The sequence below is a fragment of the Pogona vitticeps genome, chromosome 6 (genome assembly GCF_051106095.1).
Source record: "Pogona vitticeps strain Pit_001003342236 chromosome 6, PviZW2.1, whole genome shotgun sequence".
In the NCBI taxonomy this organism is placed as follows: Eukaryota; Metazoa; Chordata; class Lepidosauria; order Squamata; family Agamidae; genus Pogona; species Pogona vitticeps.
In genome coordinates, this window is record NC_135788.1 from 60,328,678 (window position 1) to 60,353,883 (window position 25,206).

General features: G+C 41.3%; 1 long non-coding RNA gene across 1 annotated transcript in view; it reads right to left on the bottom strand.

The window, feature by feature from the left end:
• The window catches only part of LOC144583534 (uncharacterized), a 252,631-nt gene that overhangs the window by 107,062 nt on the left and 120,363 nt on the right, over nucleotides 1-25,206 (bottom strand). The gene's annotated exons all lie outside the window — the stretch shown is intronic.

Sequence of the window (25,206 nt, forward strand, 5' to 3'; positions counted from 1 at the left end):
CATAATCACAAAAAACTCAACAACATCCAACAAATTTAAAGCTGCAAACAACAACAACCATAAAATAAACGAAAAATAAAATAAAATGACATTAAAAACATGGTGGTAGATTTGAATTTAAGTTATCAGAAGCACTATTGCACCAGGATGCTTTTTGATGTGGGAAAGCCTGTCTAAATAACCAGTTTTTTAGTTGTTTTTTAAAGGTGCTCAGTCAAAGGGCCAGGTGGATTTCAGGCAGGAGGCTGTTCCACAATTGTGGAGCTACCACCAAGAAGGGCCAATTTCTCATGGTCATTTTCCGGGCCTCTCTTGGGGTCAGAACTCTCAGTTACCCTGCCTGAGATGATCTTACTGGTGGATGGGCAGACCTGACAGGAAGGAGGTGCTTTGCTAGATATTGAGATCCTAAACCGTTTAGGGCCTTATAGGTTAATACCGTCACCTTAAATCTGGAACAGAAGCAAACAGGTAACCAGTGCAAGTCGACCAAGGTGGGGGAAATATGTTAGTATTTTCTAACCCAACTCACTAGTCTGGCTGCCATGTTCTGGACCCATTGAAGTCTCTGTAGCAGCCCCAAGGGCAGACCCACATGGAGAGCATTGCAGTAGTCTAATCTCAAGACTACCAATGCATGGACCAGCATGCTGAGGGACCCAGTGTCAAGGTAGGCACACAGGTAGGCAATCCGCTTTAGGCGGAAGTAGGCAGATCAGGCTCCAGTACTTTGGCCATCTCATGAGAAGAGAAGACTTCTTGGAAAAGACCTTGATGTTAGGAAAGTGTGAAGGCAGGAGGAGAAGGGGACGACAGAGGATGAGATGGTTGGACAGTGTCATCGATGCAACCAACATGAATTTGACCCAACTCCAGGAGGCAGTGGAAGACAGAAGGACCTGGCGTGCTCTGATCCATGGGGTCACGAAGAGTCGGACACGACTAAATGATGAAAACGAGGCAGATCAGACCACAGATGCTACCTAGGATTCCATCGATAGCACTGCGTTCAAAAGTATGCCCAAGCTGTGCATCTCATCCTTCATGGAAAGAGTGGCTCCCCGGAAAGAAAGGGGGATTTATTTAAAATACTTCTATCCAGCCTTTCTTCCTTAAAGGACCCAAGACTTGAATATGAGCCAGGTTTTTTTTAGCTATTTCCCATCATCAGACATCTTCTAGTGTTCTAGATTATTTGAAAGCTTCTCTTCTTTGTAACTTTTTAGTGATCCGATAAAGGGGTTGCTCAGCTTTATAATTTGTAGCATTGAATGTATAATAGCCTTTGTTTAAAAATTAGTATTTGTATTGTTTGTGACCAGAGATGGGGATGACTCATCATTTTGGCGAATCATCCTGCTCCGTGAGTTGTCAAAAGTTGATGACTCACGAAGCATAAAGTTGCCCCCATGAAGTGATGAATAACAAAGTTATTCGTCAATTCATGAGGGGGTTATTAAAAAACCCCACCCCTGCTGCCACCCCCCACTGCCATGCTGCCGCCGCCCCCTCCACCCCCACCAACAACCCCTTCCTATTAAAAAACAAAACAAAACAAACATTCTGCCTACAGGCCACCGATCAGCTGATCAACAGCCAATAGGCAGTTACTCCACACTCACACCCACACAGTCTACCCCCACCCCCTTCCTCACCCTACCTTAGCCCCCACCCCCACTGACACCCGCTTACCGTAATCACCACTGCCTGTCATGAGTTCAGCTGAAGAAGACCTGGAATTGGAGGAGTTAATTACAGCCGAGGGAAATGCTGAGCAATTAGTGGAATTGGAGGCTCCTCTGAATCGCTGCCAGATTCTCCTGCTCCACTAGCAAGAGTTAGAGATAAGATTCACCAGAGACTTAAAACACAGAGATCTTAATCTTGCATACATGCCTCTCACAGGAACATCAGGTCAACCAGCCCAGAGTTTTAGCAGGATGGAGGAATGAGATGATTGTTGCTTCTATATAACTTGTATTCAGAGGTCTCGTAACTCATGGAAGCATCAAGTCAATTCCCTGGCTCACGTCCACACTCCTGTTTGTCTTGAACTATGTGAACCTAGCTTTCCTGACCCCTGGCTCTCGGGCTCTGACTTTGGTTTGTGTTTTGGTTTTGACAATTCAGCATCTGTTTTGATCTCCTGGACGTCTGACCTTGGACTGGCTTATCGGACTTTCGCCTGCTGAATCCCCTGAGAACATAACACTGCTGAGGTCTTCATCTGGGCTCCTAGCCACAGCATGTAAAAAGGGAGACTGGCTGCCCTTTGCAAAGATGCTAGCTGTGGCTTCATTGAGGGTAGAGAAGCTGCAGGTGCCATCCCTTTGCAAAGATGGCAGCTGCACCTTCCCTAACCTAAATGAAGCTGTAGCCACCACCTTTGCAAAGGGCAGCCAGTCTCCCTTTTTACATGCCATTGCTGGGAGCCCAGATGAAGACCTTGGCAGTGGCAATTAAGGTAAGGGGATGTCAGTGGGGGTGAGGTGGGGGCTAAGGTAGAGAGGGGAAGGGGGTAGGGGCAGACTGTGGGAGAGCTGCCTATTGGCTGCTGATCAGCTGATCGGTGGCCAGTATGTAGAATGGTGTTTTTTGCTTTTGTTTTTTGTTTGTAATATGAAGGACAAAAAATGGGCAAATATTTCTTCCTTTGTATTAGTGGGGGTCTCTGGAACCCACGAATATGAAGGAATGAATATTTAACGAATTGGATATTTTCATTGAAAAAGCTGATCTGTTTTAATATTTGTCCCCATCTCTATTTGTGACGTGTTTTCTGTCAGTATGGAAGAAAAACCTTTGCTCCAGAATCCAACCTAAATGGACATTCGGTGTGCTGGTGCTACCCTGTAGAAAAGAACATAGCTATGGAACATGGTAGCCATAAAAACTGTTCATTGTAAGAATCTCTTTATGTATTAAAGTAGGTAGAGCAAATTAATTCTCCTGGTGCCAAGCCAAGGACCTCCCTAATCCTAAGGAATATTTAAGATACTGTATAGAGTTCTGTCACTGTTAACCTTTATGTACTAAATGGAGAAAAAACATTTATCATATGGTTTGCACATAATTTATTTTTGCAGCATTTTAAAATCACATGACTTTAGTGCATATGCATTTACAGAATTTCTACCAGGTTGACATCATTGCAGTTTCTGATGCATAAGCAGTTGCACAATATTGAACACATGGTTATTAATATCTGAGCAGTGGTATTGTTCAGCAGTGGTCTCCAACCTTGGGCCTCCAGATGTTCTTGGACTACAACTCCCAGGAGCCTTCACCACCACCTCTGCAGGCCAGGATTTCTGGGAGTTGAAGTCCAAGAACATTCGGAGGCCTAAGGTTGGGGACGACTGTTCTTCAGCACAATGATGCTAGTGGAAATTTTTGCTCTTGTTAGCATAATGTTTGATTTAGGTCTGTGGAAGCAAAAATGAGAAGATGACATGCATGTGGGATAATTTTTTGGTAGTTTGAGGTGCTATTCAGATGTGGAAAAATTAAAGAGCCCTTTTTCTGTGTCTTAGAGTGAGAGTTGAACTGCTTGATTAGTCTGAAAGGCCCTTCTCAAACCCTCTGTTTTTCATGTGGGGAGGGAGAGGATTAATAGAATCTTATTTGTGCCTCAGAGTGAGCAGAAGTGCTTAATAAGGAAAAATATCTGCCAGTGTTTTATTGCTATTCACACCAGTGTGGAAGAGGTTAAAGAGCCTTTGGCAGTATATTGATTTCCACAGGAATGAGTCAGTGCACAGAGTCAATGCTCCTGGCCCTTCAGTTGTTGCTGAATTCAAAATATGACCTATGTTTTCCACCTGAATTGCTGATGATGGTGTTTTAAGTTTAAAAACCAGAGTGATGATGAATCCCTCTTTGGAATTTATTCACCTGACTATAGCTATACTCAGTATGTTAGATATTTTATTATGCCTGATTTTAAGTATGTAACACTGAATGTTTCAATATCAAACTGTTTTGCATTTAAAGTGTCTTTTATAAATCATGGTATGTAGTTATATGGCACAGATCTTTAAACTGAGGTAAAATGTACTGGCTAAAACAAATGTCAAAATCATTAGAAGTCAGTTAACCTTCTGTTCTTCTGTGTAAATTTAACTGAGTATATATAGTTCATTAACCCACTGTGAACTCATATTAAAATTTTTAAAAGCCCATAAGAAAACAGAATTGCACGGAGGATAATCCATTGTATAAGTGACCAACATTCCCTCTAATTTTCCACCAGCACTGAGTGGAAATGCCACCCCATGCATATAAAGTTCCAGCCATGACCAGAACCAAGTGAGTAGCAACACTAACTGTGGATATGTGACACCAGTACACTGCTGTGCAGCTGCACGTCTTAAAGGGAGTACTGTATATAAGACAGATGCAAAACCAGTTTGCATTTACACTGTTATCACCAAATGCTACATCCAATGATTAGGGTAGAAAGAAGATTTAGCAAGTATGGCCAAAATGTTGTTGTCAGGCCTAGGTAAGGTTTAAAGGCAGCCTGAGACTTTTTATTTTTATTTTATTTTATTAACAACTCGTGATAAGGTAAGGGGTACAAAAGGTAAAGGGGGATATGAGGGGAGAAAAAGAGGGGGAGGAGAACACAAAATGTATTGACATCCAGTCTATTCATGTTGCAATATCAACTCGACTTTCTGCTTTTCTTCTACAGTGGGGTCTTGACTTGAGAACTTAATCCGTATTGGAAGGCGGTTCTCAAGTCAAAAAGTCTGTAGGTCAAGTCTCCATTGACCTACAGTGCATTGGAAACTGATTAATCCCGTAACAGGCCGTTTTTGTTCCATTTTGGGGTTTTTCTGGTCTGTAAGTCAATTCTCAGGCTGCAAGTCAAACCTAATTCTTCTTCGTGGCCTCTGTGAATACACACATATGGGTTTAGTCTGCGCCTGCGCTGACATTCTCGGAGCATTCTAGAGCTAAAAGTAACAATTTTATGGGATGATCCCCCATGAGGCACAAGCTCCTCCCGCCCAAGATTCCCCTCAGTTCCTTTTTTCCGCCGTGCTGTAAAGTTCTACAGAGCATAAAGCTATTTCCACAGGGTTTTTCCCTTAGCTTATTGATCAACTCCCTCTAAATTGGATTCTTTCCCTTCTCAATTATCTAATCTACGATCCCCCGTGAGTTGTTTTCTTTTCATTTGCCAGCTATTTGGCTTATCCCCCCCCCGCACACACACACACTTCAACTGTTTGCTTCTTTCTCCTTTCCCGCCTTTTTCGGCCTACTCATTTTGACTCTCAGGCACATTAATGATTTTCTGCCTGAGTAAGCTACATCTTACCCAGATAGGTGCAGGCCGCAGAAGGGGACCTGACAATGCCAAGGAGTCCTTAAAATCTAAGTCTGCATCAACAGAGGAATCCTCGCCGGAGGCTAGCGAATTTGCCTCTGAGGAGACGACGTGCCAGCTCTACCTGCACAGACTTCGGGATCGCCTGATAGCCTCTCTGCTTCAACTGGCCATTTAGTGACTGCGCTACCGTCCAGTCCGGCCGTGGCCCTTTTTAGCCCTACATGAGGGCAGGCATTTGACATTCCAGAGTTGGAGCTTAAGTCTCTCTATCTCATGAGGAGAAGAGAGTGAACAGGAGGCATGTCTCACCACACCCTCTCTATGAGCAACCATGAGAGAGACTGGTGAATCATCGATGGATGATTGCTTCAAGGGGCTTGTTCAAGGGACCCTGCAGGAGTTAGGGCTCTGTTGCCCTGTCCGTAGGAGAAGAGGGGCCTCCTGTTGCCCCGGTCACCTTCCCTGACTGTCAGTGATTCCTCCTGACATGGGAAGCGCCTCTGTGTGTGACTGCTGCACACCAACCCTCCTTCGTGCGCCTGCTCATGTAGCTGCGACTTCTGGAGGGAGCTGCACACCGAGGCTGTAGATGTGCCAGCAACATATGGTAAGGCTTGGGTTTTCCTTTTGGGGATACAATGGGCCCCTTCAGCTCCTGCGGCTAGCCCTGCATGTCAGTGCTTTGCCTGTCTGGGGTAACGCCCTTGGGTGTTTGGTGTATTGGGCCTGATTTATCATAGGCCTTGTTCACGTGGCTGCTATTTCCAAAACCAGGTGCCGAGGCGAAAGCTTTCTGGCAGCATTTGACAGCCCTAGTTTGCCTCTGAAAGGGGGGCTGCAGCAACTCCCACCACTAGCCCTGCTAGTCGGTGATATTCCTGCCTGGGGTAGCACCTGCTGGTGGCTGTTAATTTGGCACAAAACAGCCCTCTTTATCATTGGGCTTGCTCACAAAGTATCCTGCGGCCCTGTCTCAGCTGCCAATGTCCGTATAGGCTCATAAGGAAAGGACTCACAAGGGTCCACCCGAGAACCCTGCCGCTGTCTGGTAAGTCTGGAGAATTTTCCTCAGGTAGGTCCTGTCACACTGACAAGGTTGCGTAGGACCAGTCCCTTTTGTTTGGGATAGGAGCTATGAGCTCTCGGCCACCATCACCATCCCGCTCTACCTGGCATCGTTCTGAGCCATGGGCTATGGAGTGCTTTATGCCTCCATATACGCTTTACAGATGTCGTGCTCCCTCGAATTCGGCTCCGGCATCATAATGTTTGGAGCCTTGATCAAACCTGCTGTTAACCCATTCAGGTTTGAGACTCACATGAGTCGCTGGGGGGGGGGGTGGAAGAGTTTCCAACCAATCTTCCTACACCCCTCTCGGTTGTCGCAGATGGTCACACTCCTTTACTGTCAACAGATGAGTTCTTTGGTCGGCGTTGTTATTTGTTTTTGGTCGCTGTGTAGCCACGTACTCCTCTGCCATGAGAGCTTATCACCACTTATGGAGTGTGGTTCTGCCCACCCTGCAGGCAGCTCATGTGCACGCTTACAGTTCAGGCCTTCTGCATCACTGGGAGGCACTATTGCAGGTGCATCACGAGTGCACTGCTGCTCGATACGCCTGAAAACCAGTGTCTAAGCAACTGACAGGTTAGGACCTGCCATTTGTTGGTGTATGGCTTTTTAGCCAGAAAAAGGTTGTTATTCTTGATAACCTGCTCAGGCTCTAGAAGATGACACATTCATTGTGCTGTAACATCTGCAAGAGCCTGAAGATGTTCCCATCAGCCTATGGCATTCTGGGAACGTTAAAAGCCTCAACCCCAAAGTTACCTGCCGCCGCCCCTAGACATGTGGGGAGGCAGTGCCTTGACCGGCAGAACTGCTGATAGGACTGCAAACTGAGCGGGCTCTTTACTTCTCTGTTGTTGACCAGTCAGTCAGTTTGACTTCTTTCTATCGTAGCTACCAGCTTTGCCACTATCTTCGATCTTTCTATTGTAGCTACCAGCTTTGCCACTATCTTCGATGTACGTTGAATCCATTAGGATCGACCTCAACATGGAAAAGATTTTTGTTCTTTTTCTCTACCATACAGTACTTTGGCAGGAAAAGATGCTTTCCAAATTCCAATCCATCTCGTCAATGCCCATTATGATCGAGCACGACCGGTCCTGGCTTCGAATCTGCCAATTCTGGACATAAGCTCAGATCTCACTCCTTGAACGAATCTCCCTCCAATATGATGCGATCCATTATCATCCTCTGTCACCTTCAGTGTGCTTCTTTTCATTTGCACAGCTCACTTCTTGGTTCACCACATCCCGTCTATTGGGAATGGAGGAACCGCCTTTTCCAGACCCGGCCATCACTTAGCTGAGCACTTACGCTAACTATGCTGAAGCTAATAAAGGATGCTTGCACCAAGCCACTTCCTATTAAAGATCTAGGAAGAATGTATCACAGGTACAAGGTACGAGGAAATGATATAGAAATTTTGGGATGACTCCAGTCCCATTTCTATCATCATAGAACAAATTTATCCAAAACGAGAAATGATTTCCCTGAACCCTACTAATAAGAATACGGAAACATTGATGTCTTTGGCAGGGAGACTTATTCCCTTCATTCACTTCTGCTCCATGTGGCCAACTATCAATCACAATAGGCACCTACCTGGAGCAATTTTGGTCTCAGATTCTAGTTCTCTTGGAATCCATTAAAACAGAGCTTAGAAATTCTTGCTCTGAGACCACGACTCTAGCAAAGCAACACAGGATTGCTGCTTGACATGCAAAGGGCTTCAACTATCTATAGAAGGCTCTTTCAGTTCTACCCATAGTCCTTTCAACCATATCTGGAGTTTCAGCCTCCCAGACATTTCGGTTCATACAAGAATGTCACCTATTTATTCGCATTTTGCATTCTTTCGAACCGCTAGGTTGGCAGGAGCTGGGAGAAGTGATGGGGACTCACTCCGTCGCATGGATTCATTCTTACGACTACAGGTCTTCTGACCTTGCAGCACAGAGGCTTCTGCGGTTAACCCGCAGCGCCACCACATCCCTTAACAAATAATCATAAATTTTCTTAATTACTTTACCTTTTGATATAGTGTCTCTAGCTCCTCTTTAGACGTTAACTCACAATCCTTTTTTAATAAATCTCGATATCTTAGATGTTTTGCTTCTGTCATAAGATTAGGTTGTGTAAAGGCCTCTATAGGTGATGCCCAGACTGGTATTTTTTGGTAAATCTTATCATATGCAAGTCAGAATGTTTCTGCTGTTTATCTTTTTTGTACCAGAGAAAAGCATGCCAACCGAACTGCAAATCATGTCCCTCCAAATTGAATAATCTATCATTTTCTAAGGTTATCCATTCCTTTATCCAGTCTAGTACACAAGATCTATAGTACAAAACCCAACCTGGGAGACGAAAACCTGCTCTTTGCTTGATATCTTGCATTGCTTTAATTTTAATTCTTGGTTTTTTACCTTGCCAGACAAATCTCATAATTATCTTGTTAAGTTCTTGAAAAAAAGACTGTTTTAATATTATTGGAATTGTCTGAAATAAAAATACAATTTTAGGTAGAACATTCATTTTAATGGTTGCTATTCTTCCCATCAATAATTTGTCCCATCTCTTCAAGCTAGTCTGTATCTCTTTCATCAACTTCATATAATTATCTTTAAATAATGTACTCGTTTTCTTTGTGATTTGGATCCCTAAGTATCTAACTCTCTTTTCTTCTTTCAAATTAGTATTTTCTATTATCTTCTGTGTTGTTCTTGTTCTCTCATATTGTAACAAGTATTTTTGTTTTCTTTTGGTTTGTTTTCATTCCTGCCATATGACCAAAATTTTTCAACATCTCCTTCAGGTCTTCAATTGAGTCCCTTGGATCTTTCAATATAATAACTAGATCATCTGCCAAAACTTGGAGCTTATAGGTCTGACGTCTTACTTTCAACCCATTTGTTTCCTTTTTATCTCTAATTTGCTCAGTTAATATTTCTAGATTAAGAATGAATAGTAATGGAAGAGAGGACACCCCTGTCTAGTACCTTTCTGTATTTGTATTTCTTTTGTCAACTCTCCATTGAGTCTAACTTTTGCCTTTTGCTGGGTATAGATTGCTTTAATTAATTTCAAAAGTCTTTCTCCAACTTGTAGCACTTCCAATTGATGTAGCATAAAATTCTAATTTAGATTATCAAAAGCTTTCTCCGCGTCCAAGAATATCATAGCCATTTGCTTTTCTGGGTGGGCTTCATATTATTCCAGAATATTTAAAATTATCCTTATATTATTTTTCATCTGCCTTTTTGGAAGAAAGCCCGACTGGTCGTGATGTATTGTGTGTATTAAAATTCTTTTCAATCTAGTTGCCAGCATGGTTGCATATATTTTCTAATCCATGTTCAGTAATGAGATTTGTCTGTAGTTTTTGATTTCTTTACCCTCCGTGTTTTCCTTATGTATAAGAAAAATTATTGCTTCGGACCACGTTGGTGGCAGTTCTCCCTTTTCTTCTACATATTCCAAGAGTTTCTTATATGGTTTGAGCACACACACTTTTATTGTTACAGCATCGAGCCATATAAATAAAACAAAATTAAATGCAGAGCTTCAAGTACTGACATATACTACAAAAAGCCAAGTCAAATAAGCAGAAGACACTAAAACTACAAGTACGACAATGTAAGACCAATGTCTAAGTTTGACTATCTCTTCTGGCTACTATGGCATGCCGCCCAAAATTTCGCTACCAGTTCTGTAGTAATCCGATTTTGATCAATTAACAATTGGTTACAGTAGTCCGAGTCTGACTGGCTTGTCATGTCTTTTAAGAGGGGTGTAATATATTTTCCTCGAATCTTGTTATGCCTGTTACATCTGAGCATCATATGCTCAATGGATTCTATCTCACCAGATCCACAAGGGCAGAGTCTCTGTTCCCTCGGTTTGAGCAATACATTTTCTAATTCTTTATAATTTTCTGCTGGCAGACCATCTGGGCCTGGTGATTTCCCATTCTTTTGCTTTTTGAGGACTTCTATAATTTCTGCATATGTTAAGGGCTCATTTAAGGACTGCATTTGGTCTTTAGTCAGTTTCATTTTATTATATTTCATTACATATTCTTTCTGAGCTCCTTTGTCTACTTCCTTTCTATTGTACAAATTCCAGTAGAAGTCCTCAACAATCTTTTTTATTTCTTCTTGTTTAAATTCCTCAGTCCCTGTTTCGTCTTTCAATGTTCGTATTATTTTCTTTTTATCTTTCCTTAATTTATATGCTAACCATCTCCCTGGCTTGTCTGCATTTTCAAAAAAAATTTGCTTTCCAAATTTAAGCTTCTTTGCTGTTTCCTCAATAAGCAATATATTTATCTGGTTTTGTACTAACTTTATCTTCTTTTTCAGTTCTGTTTTGTTTCAGCGGTAGTTCATCTAAGGCTAATCTATTTTCCAAAATCTTATATTTTCTGTCTTTCTGTTTTTTGTTTTGATGCAAATCTTATGGCTACTTCTCTAAAAAATGCCTTACTTGCCTCCCAGACCATTGTCATTGGTGTTTCTGGCCTCATATTCTGTTTGAAGAAGAAATCCATGTCTTCTTTTACTTGCTTAATAAATTCCTCATTTTTTTAAAGATGTGAAGTATTGAGCTTCCAATGAAATTCTCTTGAGTTACTACCCAGTTGTAATGAAATTGGGCTGTGGTCTACAAATGTGTTGGGTAAAATGTCTATTTGCTCCAGTTCTTTCATTAGGCTTGTTGAGATCCAACATGTATCAATTCTTGAACACGATTTATGTATGTTAGAATAAAAGGTATAGTCTCTTGTCTTTGGGTTGCATGTCCTCCACACATCTATAATATTTACTTCTGCCAATTGTAGAAAATTTCTTGAGATTGTTCCTCTCCTCTTTTTTTTTTTTTTTTTTTTTTTGGTTATTTCATCTGATTTTGTGTCTAGTTCTTCGTAAAAAACAGCATTAAAATCTCCTATCACACAATAGTAGTCATAATCTTTATTTGTTAGTTCTAGCTGCAATTGTTTAAAATTTTTTCTTGATTTCCATTTGACACGTAAATATTAATGATTAGCATTTTATTTGATTCTCTTTGGATTTCCACCATTACTATCTTCTGAGGCAAATATTTGTTTTGGTTCCAGTTCTTTCTTTATGTACATAGCCACACCTTTCATCTTTTTACTCAGCCAAATAATGGATCAGATGAAAGAGATGAAAATGGAGCTATCAGAAGCCAAATACACATAACTGAGGTGAAAACAAAACAAAACAAAACAAAAAAGCTATTGAGGAAAAAGTGAGAGGTACAGATGCTAGAGAGAACCAAACTGAAGAAACATTAGAGACAGTACAGAAGGATCAAAAACAAAATGACGACAGATTAATAATGCTAGAGATGGAGAGAGCATCAAAGATGCTCAGATTTCAAAATGTGCCAGAAAAGGAAGGGGAGGACTTAGAGATACCAATGAGTAAAACCCTGGCTGCAGAAATAGGGATGGAAGCAGCTGACTTTCATCATTTTTGGAAGCAACTTTCAGGGTGAACACAGCATACACCAGAAGGAATGAGCTACCTAAAGAAATTCATGTGAGATTTACGAAGAAATCAATTAGAGACAAGGTTTTACAAGCCTCACAAGATAAACGATAATAGAAGACAAGAAAATAAATGTCTTAAAACAAATTCCCTGGCAAATGAGGCAAAGATGGAAGCAATACTCCTCTCTTGCATCGCTACTTCAACAAAATGGAATTTCATATACTGTAGATGGCTGACACCAGAAGGTCTATTTTTTTGAGTTGACGCACAGCGATATAATATAACATCACCAATGAAAGAGCAAAATTTTATGGGAAAAAATGAGAAAAACCTGAAAATACAGGGAGAAAAAAGGAAGGGAAACCAGAAGAAAGACCCCAAGATAAATCAAATCACTCATCACAATCAGAATCAGACACAGAGCTAGGAGAACAGGAAGTAGCTGAGCCAAGAGGCATCATGAAGAGAAAACAGAAAGGTAGTAATCAACAAGATGACTAGAAAACAAATGAAGATTTTTTAAGTCAACATAAATGGCCTGAATTCACCTCAAAAATGGAAAAAGATCTTTCTGCAACTGCAGAAACAGAAATCTGATGTAATTTGCATTCAAGAAACCCATATGAAAAGAGCAGATCAGAAACTGCTGGAATGTTCAAGGCTAGGAAAATTGTTTGTAGCTTCACACATAAGTAAGAAGAAGCCTGAGACTTTTTACAAGCTTGGGGAAATCATGTGTTTTTATAGGCACGTTTGATATCAGACATACTGTTTATAATTCCAGGTCTCTCCCTTGCAAGACCCAAGGAGGCTCACAACATGAACTTGAAAAACATAAGTTTTTTAAACACTACGATATTAAGCACTATTGAATAAGTCATTACAGTGGTGCCCCGCATAGCGACGCTAATCCGTTCCGGATTAATCGTTGCTATGTGGAAACATCGCTAAACGGAACGGAAAACCCCATAGAAACGCATTAAACTGAGTTTAATGCATTCCTATGGGGCCCTAAACTCACCGTTCTGCGATGTTCCTCCATAGCGCCGCCATTTTTGCTGCCCTTGGTAAGCGAGGGCAGCAAAAATGGTTGCGGCGGCCATTTTGGAACCGCCGATCAGCTGTGTGAAAATGGGGCCTTTGGGAGACCAAAGCCCCCATTTTTACACAGCCAGAGTGCTCGCGGCGAAAATGGCGCGAAAACACACACACACACACACACACACACACACACACACACACACAGACACAAACCACAAACATAACCCCCACCCTCCAAAACCCACACAGAAAAATTTTAAAAAAAGACTTACTGGTCTGAAGCCTCCCGGCGCTCTGCTGGCTCCATACGGCCGGGGGCGAGCGACCAGGGCCCCGGCCTGCTCTAGCCGCCTGGCCCTCCGCTGGTTCTGTGTGACCGGGGGCGTGCGGCCAAGGCCCTGGCCTGCTCTAGCCACCCGGCCCTCCGCTGCCTTTGGAGCTTTCAAAGGACTTCCTCCAATGTCAGGGAAAGCCCTTTGAAACCTCTGAAGGCACCGATCATGGCGGCGAGGACCCCCAGGGAGGTCTCCCATGGTGGCATGCAAGCCTTGGGAGACCTCCCTGGGGGTCCCCACCTCCACAATGGGCGGCTTCAGAGCTATCTGAAGCCAAAAAGGCAGTGAGAAAATGCGGGAAGTTCGAACTTCCCGCGTTTTCTCCCTACCTTTTTGGCTTCAGAAGCAAGCCGGGGAATCCTTGCAAACAACGCTGGGTCCCCCTCGCGCTGGGATGAGCTCATCCCAGCCCGAAGAGGACCCATTGTTGCTTGCAAGGATCCCCCCCTTGCTTCTGAAGCCAAAAAGGCACGGAGAAAGTGCATTTCTCCCTACCTTTTTGGCTTCAGAAGCAAGCTGGGGAATCCTTGCAAACAACGCTGGGTCCCCCTCGCGCTGGGATGAGCTCATCCCAGCGTGAAGAGGACTCAACGTTGCTTGCAAGGAGGGAGACGATTCCTCTCTGGCCGCGGGCTTGCTTCTCCTTTGGAAAAGCAAGCCAGCCAGGCAGGGAGGAATCGTCTCCCTCCTTGCAAGCAAGGAGCAAATGTCGGCCGGCCGGCCGGCGCTTCAGAGCAGCCACGGGAGAGACCTCGCCCGCGGCCGCTTCGACGCGCCCGCCCTGAAAATGCCGGCCGGCCGGCGCTTCAGAGCAGCCGCGGGAGAGACCTCGCCCGCGGCCACTCCGACGCGCCTGCCCTGAAAATGCTGGCCGGCCGACGCTTCAGAGCGGCCGCGGGAGAGACCTCGCCCGCGGCCGCTCCGACGCGCCCGCCCTGAAAATGCCGGCCGGCGCTTCAGAGCGGCCGCGGGAGAGACCTCACCTGCGGCCGCTCCGATGCACTCACTGGGGGCCTATGGGGAAAAATCGCAAAGCGATTTTTTCCCATACGAAACATCGGTATGCGATCGCATTTGCGATCGCAAAATCCGCATCAGATTCTTCGTTAAACGGGGCGCTCATTGTGCGAGGCACCACTGTACATTAAAACACCACAGAATGAACCGTTTTCAAAAATTCTTATTAAAAACACAACACCCGGTGCAATACTTTCCTGCCATTAAAAGGCCCTTCATTATCAGCAGCCAATACAACATGCATGCAATATTAAGGGGTCCTTTTCCTTCAATACCAAAGATCTGCCTAAATAAAACATTGTCTCTTAGTAGAAGTAGAACAGGAAGGGCTAATCTAGTCTCATGTAGAAGGCTGTTTTTAACCTGTGAATATTCACTAAGGAGTGCCTCTCATGTCCTCATCAGATGTGCTGGGGGAGAGACAGAAGGAAAGGCTTCACTTAGTAATTTTAAGAGCTGGAGAGGCTTATAGGAGAGATACTATCCTTCAGATGGCCTGGACCCAGGCCATACTGTACTTGAGATTCAAGAGTATGTTCTAGATGTGGAAATGTTCCTACCTTCTGCTAAAACCTGCCCATCCAAGCTCAATACTGAATCTAGAATACACCCAACATGTGCACCTGAGTTTTCAGAATAAGTGGAGCATGACACACAGCTTGAATCTGTGAATGTTCAACTTTCAGTTTAAAGGCATTTCTGTAAGTGTTTTGTATGTGAAGATGCACAAAAAAGCCTGTAACCAGTGATCTGCTCTATAGCTTCAGCCCTCTAGTTTTCTGGTTAATTAGTATAAAGCTACTTTTTAACTAAGAATCACTGGAATCCTGACTGCTATTTATGGCAGCATAAGAACATCTCAGCAACAAATTGCTTCTAGTTAATGATTTGCTTTTTATTCCTCATCAGGCATCAGTTGAGTGACATGGGGCCCAATGAGGAATATAAGCAACGACTCATTAATTAGAAGCAGTTCATTGCTGTGATTTATGCTGCTGCAGTTGTGCCAGTATAAATAATCAACAAGATTTGAGCCACTAGACCCTTTAAATATAGCATTTTATTAAAATTTGATTGTTGTTTTGTTAAGGATTATTTTATGTGTTCTGCATTTTCATCTTAAAGGACTCCTGATGTAGCCTTAAAAAGTGGGTGCACAGTTGAGCAGCAGCTCTTAAAATGGTATGAATGCTGTCAATTATTTTCTTGAAATCATAGGAAACAAGTGAGGTGCCAGAGGATTGGAAACTACAGGCCAGTCAGCCTGATGTCAATCCTAGGGAAAATTCTGGAACAAATTATAAAACGGTCAGTATGCACGCACATAGAAAACAATGCAGTAATAACTAGGAGCCTAAATGGATTTGTCAAGAACAAATCCTGCCAGACTAATCTGATCTCATTTTTTCATCAAATAACCTCCCTGATGGACAGAGGGAATGCTGTAGACATTGTATATCTTGACTTTAGCAAAGCTTTTGATAAAGTGCCTCATAATGTCCTGGTTAGCATCAGGACATTATGGGGCATAGGCATGGGCATAGGTGTGGGCTGGATGAATCAAGTGTCAGGTGGATATAGAATTGGCTAGAGAGTCGTACTCAGAAGGTGATGATTAATTACTCCTTCTCCAAATGGGAGGAGGTAACAAGTGGGGTACCCCAACACTCAGTCCTATGTCCGGTACTCTTCAACATTTTTATTAATGACTTGGATGAGGGAGTGCAGGGAATGCTTGTCGAATTTGCAGATGACAAAAAAATGGGTGGAATAGCTAATACCCTGGAAGACAAGAAACAAAATTCAAAATTATCTAGATAGGCTGGAGCACTGGGTTGAAAACAACAGAATGAAATTCATCAGGAATAAGTGCAAAATCCTGCACCTCGGAAAAAGAAACCAAATGCAGAATTACAAGATGGGGATCCCTGGCTCACCAATATGACAATTTTATTTATTTATTTTATTTATATCCCGCCTATCTAGTTGGTTAAGACCACTCTAGGCAGCTTAAAACAAAGAATACATAATATATATGAAAACGATTTTTACATAACGGAAGACATTTCAATAAGATGGTACAGACAATAGGGGAGAGGAGAAAAAGGGGAGATCAGGAATTGGTTGGGGGGAAGGCCTGCCAAAACGTTCATGTTTTTAGTTGATTTTTAAAAATACCCAGTAAGGGAGCCGCACGAATATCAGGGGGTAGATTATTCCAGAGGTGAGGAGCCACCGCCGAGAAGGCCCGATTTCTTGTCTTTTCCTTCCGGGCCTCCCTCGGCATTAGGCTATGAAAAGGATCTTGGGATTGTTATAGATCACAAGCTAAATATGAGCCAACAGTGTGATGTTGTTACAAAAAAGGCAAATGCTATTTTAGGCTGCATTAACAGAAGCATAGTTTCCAAATTCCACGACATGCTAGTTCCCCCCCCCCCCCATTCAGCACTGGTTAGGCATTAACTAGTATTGTATCCACTTCTGAACTCCACCTTTCAAGAAGGATGCTGAAAATTGGAACAAGTTCAGAGGAGGGCAACAAGGATTATCAGGGGACTGGAAATCAGGCCATATGAGGAAAGACTGAAAGAACTGGGCATTTTTAGACTTGAGAAAAGAAGAAGGGGATGATATGATAACACTTTTCAAATACTTGAAAGGTTGTCATTCAGAGCTGGGGCAGGATCTGTTCTCAATCATCTCAGAGTGTGGGGCACACAACAATGGGCTCAAGTTACAGGAAGCCAGATTTCAATTGAATACAGTGGTGCCCCGCATAGCGACATTAATCCGTTCTCGATTAATCATCGCTATGTGAAAACATTGCTAAACGGAATGGAAAAACCCATAGGAATGCATTAAACTTTGTTTAATGCGTTCCTATGGGGCCCAAACTCACTGTTCAGCGAAGATCCTCCATAGCGCCGCCATTTTCGTGCCCTCGGTAAGCGAGGAAACCGCACAAAAATGGTTGCGGCGACCATTTTGGGCACCCGGCGGCCATTTTGGAACAGCCGATCAGCTGTTTAAAAAACATCGCAATGCGAAGATCGGTAAGCGAAACGTTTACCAATCATCTTAATGCGATGTTTTGCCCATTAAAACATCGCAATGCGATCGCATTAGCGATCTAAAAAAATAGATCGCTATGCGGATTCGTCGTTAAACGGTGCGCTCGTTATGCGAGGCACCACTGTACAGTGGTGCCTCGCTAGATGATTGCCTCGTGGGATGAGAAACCCGCAAGACGATTGTTTTTTGTGATCACTATAGTGCCTCACAAGACTTTTTTTCTATGACCGTGCTTCGCAAGACTTTTTTTTTTTTTGAGACCGATGCTTCGCAAGACTTTTTTTTTAGACCAATGCTTCGCAAGACTTTTTTTTTGAGAACGATGCATTGGGAACCTCACAAGACTTTTTTTCACAAGACAACAATTTTCACAGAACAAATTAAAATTGTCTTGTGAGGCATCACTGTATCAGGAAAAATATTTTGACTGCTAGAGCAGTAAGACAATGGAACCAATTATCTCAAGAGGTGGTGAGTGCTCCAACACTGGAGGCATTCAAGAGAAAAGTAGACAACCACCTGTCAGATACTCTTTGATTTGTATTCCTTCATCGAGCAGGGGGTTGGATGATGGCCTTGTAGGCCCCTTCCAAGTTTGTGTGTTTAGTCGTTTAGTCGTGTCCGACTCTTCGTGACCCCATGGACCACAGCACGCCAGGCCCTCCTGTCTTCTACTGCCTCCCGGAGTTGTGTCAGGTTCATGTTGGTTGCTTCGCAGACACTGTCCAGCCATCTCATCCTCGGTCGTCCCCTTCTCCTCTTGCCATCACACCTTCCTAACATCAAGGTTTTTTCCAAGGACTCTTTTCTTCTCATGAGATGGCCAAAGTACTGGAGCCTCAGCTTCAGGATCTGTCCTTCAAGTGAGCATTCAGGGTTGATTTCCTTTAGAACTGATAGGTTTGTTCTCCTTGCAGTCCAGGGGATTCTCAAGAGCCTCCTCCAGCACCACAATTAAAAGGCATCAATTCTTCGGCGGTCTGCTTTCTTTATGGTCCAGCTCTCACTTCCATACATCATGACAGGAAAAACCATAGCTTTGACTATTCGGACCTTCCAAGTTTACTATTCTATGATTCTATGAAAATATCTGTGCAGATATAAATGAAATATTTCTGTGGTACCAAAAGATCATCAAAACTTGGTATAAGGTGAGCATTCTTGTGGAGAATATTCTAGGGTCAGGATGCTGCCACTAAAATGTCCATATATCCATCAGAACCATGAAATGGATTTCTGAGAGTACAGTCCTATGCATGTTTACTCACAGATATAATTCACTGTGTTCAAGGAAGTTTAGTCGGAAGTAGCTATCAGTAGCAATACAGCATATGAATTTTCATTTTCAAGTGGATTGACACAATATTGGCTTCATGAGTATTTTATGGCTGTTCTGCTATCTTCCCCTGTGCACGTGGTCTCGCTTCCCCTATCTAATTTTTTTTTAAAATCAAACTGCAATATAACATTTTTTTCCAGTAAGGACAGATTTTGTATGTTGACTACTTGCATTAGTACTATGAGGCTCAACCTCAAAACTCCAGTTAGATATTAGTTTCTTGATCTGTAGAATTGACGAAAGTAAACTGTGGACAGTTCTTGTTAGGATAGTGATAAAATCAATCACAATCATGCTGCTATCAGGTGATTTCAGAGCACCAGCTTGGCAGATCTGTAACTTCTCATTTTGATGCCCAAGGAGAGTGGCATGCTCTTCTATTTTTGCACCTTTAGGAAAGAAAATAGGGTTGGCAGGTATTGCTGTGTATTTTCCTAATATTTACCAGTACATTCACCTGTAGATTTTAGACGCCCTGGGGCAGGGGTATCCAAACTTTTCAGAGTGAGGGTCACAACATATATGTTCCAAATTTTGGAGGACCAAAGGAAGGCACGTGTATGCCTGCCCACCAGTCTACCTGCCTGCTGGGCAAATAAAAAAGAAGGTGGGCCAGATGTGGCCCGTGGGCTGTAGTTTGGAGACCCCTTGCCCTGGGGCAAAACCCTACAAATTAGTGCCACTGGATGATATAAACTTTATATAATAAAGCTTTTAAGTCTGCTGATTTTCTTTAGTCATGCAAAAGCATAATATCCCATACTCATGAACAGAGGGTTTTTTTTAAAGAATTGAATTTCTTTGCTTCTCTTTGAAGCAGGGGTTTAAATATGAATACACTGCACACAAATCAGCCTAATGTATGATGTTGTTGGTTTACAAGATCTGAGCAGAGCTGTTAACAATGTGACATTTTGGAGATCATTACTCACATAGTAACTACACATGGAAAGTGACTTGATGGGACATTACATCTTTGGAATTTTCTTAATTACCAGACAATTTTATAATGACAAGATAGATAGAATGGCTGAAACTGTGGCACCAAAGCTGTGGTGGTATTAAGACCCTTTCCAGCCACACAGCAAAAAACAAACAAACAAATCAGTAATTTCACAGCTTAAATGAGTGAGCTTTTAGAGATATGTTCTATATTTTTTAAAAATATATTTTAATTATTTTTACAGCCACTCAGAATTCCTTTCCAAGCATGTCTGTCTGTTTGGCCAGGAAGAAGCTGAAAGTTATCCTCCTGAGAGTCAGCTGATTAGGTCAAAAATTCAGATTGTCCCATACCTGGAGCTGATTTCCTCTTTGAAGACTTGTGACAAGAGAATGGTCTCAGAAATCTAGAGAGAACGTTTTCTGAAAGCTCTCTGGTCTGAAACAAACACAACTGCTTTGTGTTTTCGTAATGGAGAAATACTTTGAATATGCTTTATAAAATGTTATGCTAATACCTTGGATATATGTGGCAAAATGTCCCTTTCTGGAGGACTGCCACTGCAGTACTTTCTTTAAAGCAAGCCTGTTGTTTCTATTTGTCACGCACCCATTCCCCTGTTTGTTTCTCCACACAACCCAGGTTCACTTTCAGATGTGACATTTATTTTTCAATCCTTTTCCGCTGCCACCAGAGGAGATATTCCTCACTATATCAAATACTCTTCAATCAGTGTTATTCAAATAAACAATGTTTATTAAAGGGTTCACAAGTAAATCATGTAAAGTAAATCATGGATGGTCTTATTTTATTCATGCAACTGTGCTTTTATAACATTTATATTTGCTTGGATAGAATCATGTTACTTCAAGTATTTATTCATTTCTTTTCTTATTTCCTATCTCTCTATTACTCTTCTCTAACACAAGGCTGGTCCTAACTGCCTAAACTGTTTTTCTCTAACACCAGTCCCTAACTCATCCCTACTTCTTCCCTAGCTGCTACTTCTCTAACTCCAAACTGCTCTTTAACTGTCATCCATTCTCTTATATATCCCTAGTCCTGCCTTTTCTGTACAGCCATTGGCTCCTGAATCAGGGTTCCATTGTGATGGACAGGAGTGGTTACTGACCTGTCCGTCACACTATTCTTCTAAGAAAACTTTTTATTTAGGCTGCTCCCATGTTTAGAATTGCTTGGTAGAATTTTGATCTGTTCTGCTGCACAATAGCATCACTGCACACTCATGCAGTGATAAAATTGAATGATTTTGGAGGTAGGAGGGTTTTTTAATGAAAATGTGAGACAAATGTGAAATATATTTGTGTTTTAATTTTGAATGATTTCTTAAAAGTTTGCAGATAACTTTGTCCTTCCTTCTCTGATTAAATTTGTTTTTTATTATTAGTTAATGCTGACTCTGCTGCACCTGCATTGCATTCACTGTTGCTCTTTATGGGAAGCAAAGTTACAGCTGCCATAAATATAGAGAACCTGCAGAGGAGGAGAAGGAGGAGGTGGCAGTGGAATAAACAATTTATTTTCATGTGTTTGAGATTACCACATAAGTCACAAATGTCAGAGGAAAGTGGAGTTTAATGGTCATCCTTAGCACATTAAATAGAAGATAGAATTGTGTACTGAAAGTCTCTTTGTGTTGTTCTTACATTAATGCTGTGTTTAATTTAGAATGATGGTAGAGTAACATCCCTTTATCATGTAGATTTAACAATTAGGATAAGGCTTTTAAAAATAAATAACAATGTTATTTGAATAAAGTAGACTCTGGGAAAGTTTCAAATGATACTGAAAGCAGGTTGAGGCTAAATTGAAAGCAGTATTCTAAACTCTGGGTTAATGCAGGGTTGTTTCTAGGGAGATTCATAACAATGCTTTATGCAGAATGCTACTGAACTGTTCTTGGCTAAACTTGGAGTTGATCCTCAAGTAATATTAGTGGCACAGATTTCAAAAAATACATATATGGGAAAATCACTTTTCAGTCTCTGCTATTTCAGACTCAAAAGAAGAAGCTGCTTAATTAAATGTTCTTTCATTAAAAAGGAAAGGAAGGAAGGACTAGCAAAAGCCTCTCTACATCTAGAAACTAACACATCAAGAAGAAAGCTAGGCTAAAGTCCCTTCCTGGTCTTACTTTCCATGTGCAAGAAATATTGCTGTACATTTATTTATTACACACAAAATAGCTTGCATCACTTTATATTTTCAAATTTTAACCTGTTTTAAATGTTATAAATAATTTTAAATTGTGCCTAGCTTGTGGCCATTTTGGAGGTCTCATTGTATGGGGGTGGATATATAGTACATATTCTTAATAAAGAAAGTATGGGGCTTTTTTCTTTTTTCATGTCTGAAGCATCACAGTACAATTAATAAATTTATCATATTATTTTCACCCTAAAACAGTCATATAGAGGAGGGTTTGTCAACCCCCGGTCCGCAGGCTTGCCGGAACTAGGCCGAGGATACGGATCTCCTGCCTCCCCGGAAGCATGAAAAGGCTGAAAAGGCTAAGCCAAAATACATTGGGCTTTTAATTTGGAATAAATAGCATAAATTGGTGATGTAATATGAATAAGAAGAGGCAAAGTGCAGCATCTCTGAGCCTACATCTTGTTTGCTTGGATGTTCTGGAGCATGTACAAAATGCTCTGGCCGTTCTTGTCATACCTACACATGCTGGGAATAGTCTGTGGAATCCCTTCTATACTGTTTCCCTGAAAATAAGACAGGATCTTATATTAATTTTTGCTACAAAAAAGCACATTTGGGCTTATTTTCAGGAGATGTTTTATTTATTTTTTCATGTACAGTGACCTATATTTATTCAAATACAGTCATGTCATCTTCTTCTGGTTGCTGCACAATGGTGGAGGGTGGGGTTTCACTTAACTGGGGCTTATTTTTGGAATAGGGCTTATATTATGAGCATCCTGAAAGAAAATCATACTAGGTCTTATTTTCAGGTTAAGTTTTATTTTCAGGGAAAAGGTATATAACAAGCCACTCCAGAATTTGAATGAAGGAGAGAAACGCTCGTTGTGTCAAAACTTTTCAGAGCAGAACCTCCTACGATAGAACAAATGCTGAAAAAATTAATAAAGGAGAATGCAAGCTATACAGTTGACAAAAATCCCCTTGGTTTTATTTACTATAAAAGTTCAGTTAGTTTTTATACTCTAAATGTATTTTCTCCCCTTGAAACAGGTAACTTATTTTAGTAATAGAAAAATAACACTGTTTGTTATCTAAGATGGAAAATAATCCCAGCAGCGATACACATAGCATATCATACAGTAAATGAATTCTACTTTAATATGGAGTAGATGCTTAATACTGTTTTTGAGATGTTGCTAGTTGGTTATCAAAAACAAATTCCAGACTGAGCAAGTCAAGTGATGTGGTTATGATCTATTTTATTTAACACTGTGCTACAAGATCTCTATCAAGTCTTAGTAATCATGAGCAGGCTCGTTTCAATTATTTTAATGTGATCTACAGTATTGTAATTTCTGTATATTCTTTTTCAGCATGAGTTTGATCCCTTAATGTATTTTCCTTATAAAAATAGGTACAAAAGAATTACCTTGTTTTAGTTGCCTTTGTAATATTAACAGATCCTACTAGCTGATAATTTGCAATTTCTCCCAGTGCCCCAGATTGTTTGTAGAATATTCTGATGAATTTCTCAAGTTCCTCTCAAACTGTACAGTCTTGTGTCAGTTATTACCCCTAGGCATAATGTACAATGTTCTAAACAACTGAACTCAGATCTTTCTGTATGTCAGAGTGCATCTAGGGTTGGAGAAATGTATGAATAAATAACCAAAGGGAACTGGTCATTGAGAATTGAGCAGGAGTCTCTGAGGCCAGAGCACAGATATTCTCTGTTAAATAGATTCCAGCTGCATGCTGCAGTTAAACTATACTTAATCAGGATTTCTTTCCATCTGCTTTCACTACTGAGTGACATTCTGGTCACAACAGCACTGTTCGGGAAAAACAGATCAAATCTGCATTGACTACTGTCCGTGTACTTCATTGTCCAGCTTTCACATCTGTGCTTAGCGATCAGGAAAACTAAAGTACAGACAGTATTTGCCTTGGTCTGCAATGACACTTCCTTGTACTTGATGATCTTTTCTTGTTCCTTCACAACTGCCTGCTAAGTCTCATTCTTCTCCCAGTTTCTTGGCTTGCCGTCTCTATATAGATTAATGATTGACCCAAGGTGTACAAAAGCTATAATGATTTCAGTTTATTTTGGCAACGTTAAAGTTACGTAGTTCTTCTGTAGTCATGATTTTTGTCATTTTCATGTTCAGCTGCAGACCTGCTTTTGCACTTTATTCTTTCACCATGCATTTTCTTTTTTTAAAATAAAAATAAACCTACTACGACACAAAAAACTATAACAAACAACACAAAACAATAAAATACAATTACACATGTGCTCCCATCACCTTCAGGACTAGCATTACACTTCATTCAATCCATTTTCACACCAAAATTTCATTGTTTCTTCCCTCGGTGTATACCTCTTCCCTCTCTGAAATACATGTTCCAAAAATACATTCCATATTTTCTTAAAATCATTATTTTTCAATTTGTCTCTTATTTTCATATCACATGTCAGTTTATCATTAATTGTCATGTCCCATAATTCTCCATACCATTCCTCTAAGTTACCGTATTTTTTGCTCCATAAGACGCACCTGACCTTAAGACGCACATAATTTTTAGAGGAGGAAAACAGGGAAAATATATTCTGAACCAAATAGTGTAATAAAATATTTAATAAACTATAACAGAATAACATTTGAACCATGTAAAGTGAACAGCTGTCAACAGTGGCATTAAGAACCATTACCACTGTCATTAACAAATGGAGAGACTTAAAGCTTTGTTTTCTCTAGTTTATGTACCATAAATTTAATTCAAGTACATATAGACCATTATCAGCCAGTGATAAGACCACTCTACCTATATTCTATATTTGCTTTCATCCACCTCCCCCCCATGCTTATAGAAATGTCTCAATGACAGATGAGATTGTTGTGCAACTCTGCCCAGCTACAGCTCAAGCCTATATTAAGTTAGAAATGGTTTGTCTGATTTGGCACTGCATTGAGAGGTCCCTTTTAGTTGTGTGGAGGATAAATAGTGGAATTAAACTATTTAACAGCTGGTTTTCCTTATTTACTTTAGGTTATGCAAAAGAACAGCAACACAAAGCTTAACCTGATCCCATTCACCAGCAGTAGAACATGCTCAGCATAAGATCAAATCTCCATTTTCTGACATAATTGAACGTTTATAGCATGCAAGGCACAACAGATCAGGCCACACAAAGCTATGAACAATGTTCTTGACGAGCCAAAAAACTGAATACAAACTATAGTAGCTGAAATCAGGAAGCAAGTACTGTAATCCAGTTAGAAGTCACGAGGGACAGTTAGTTTTCTTGCTGCAACACCCTTTGGAAATACATTGTCTATTAGATGCC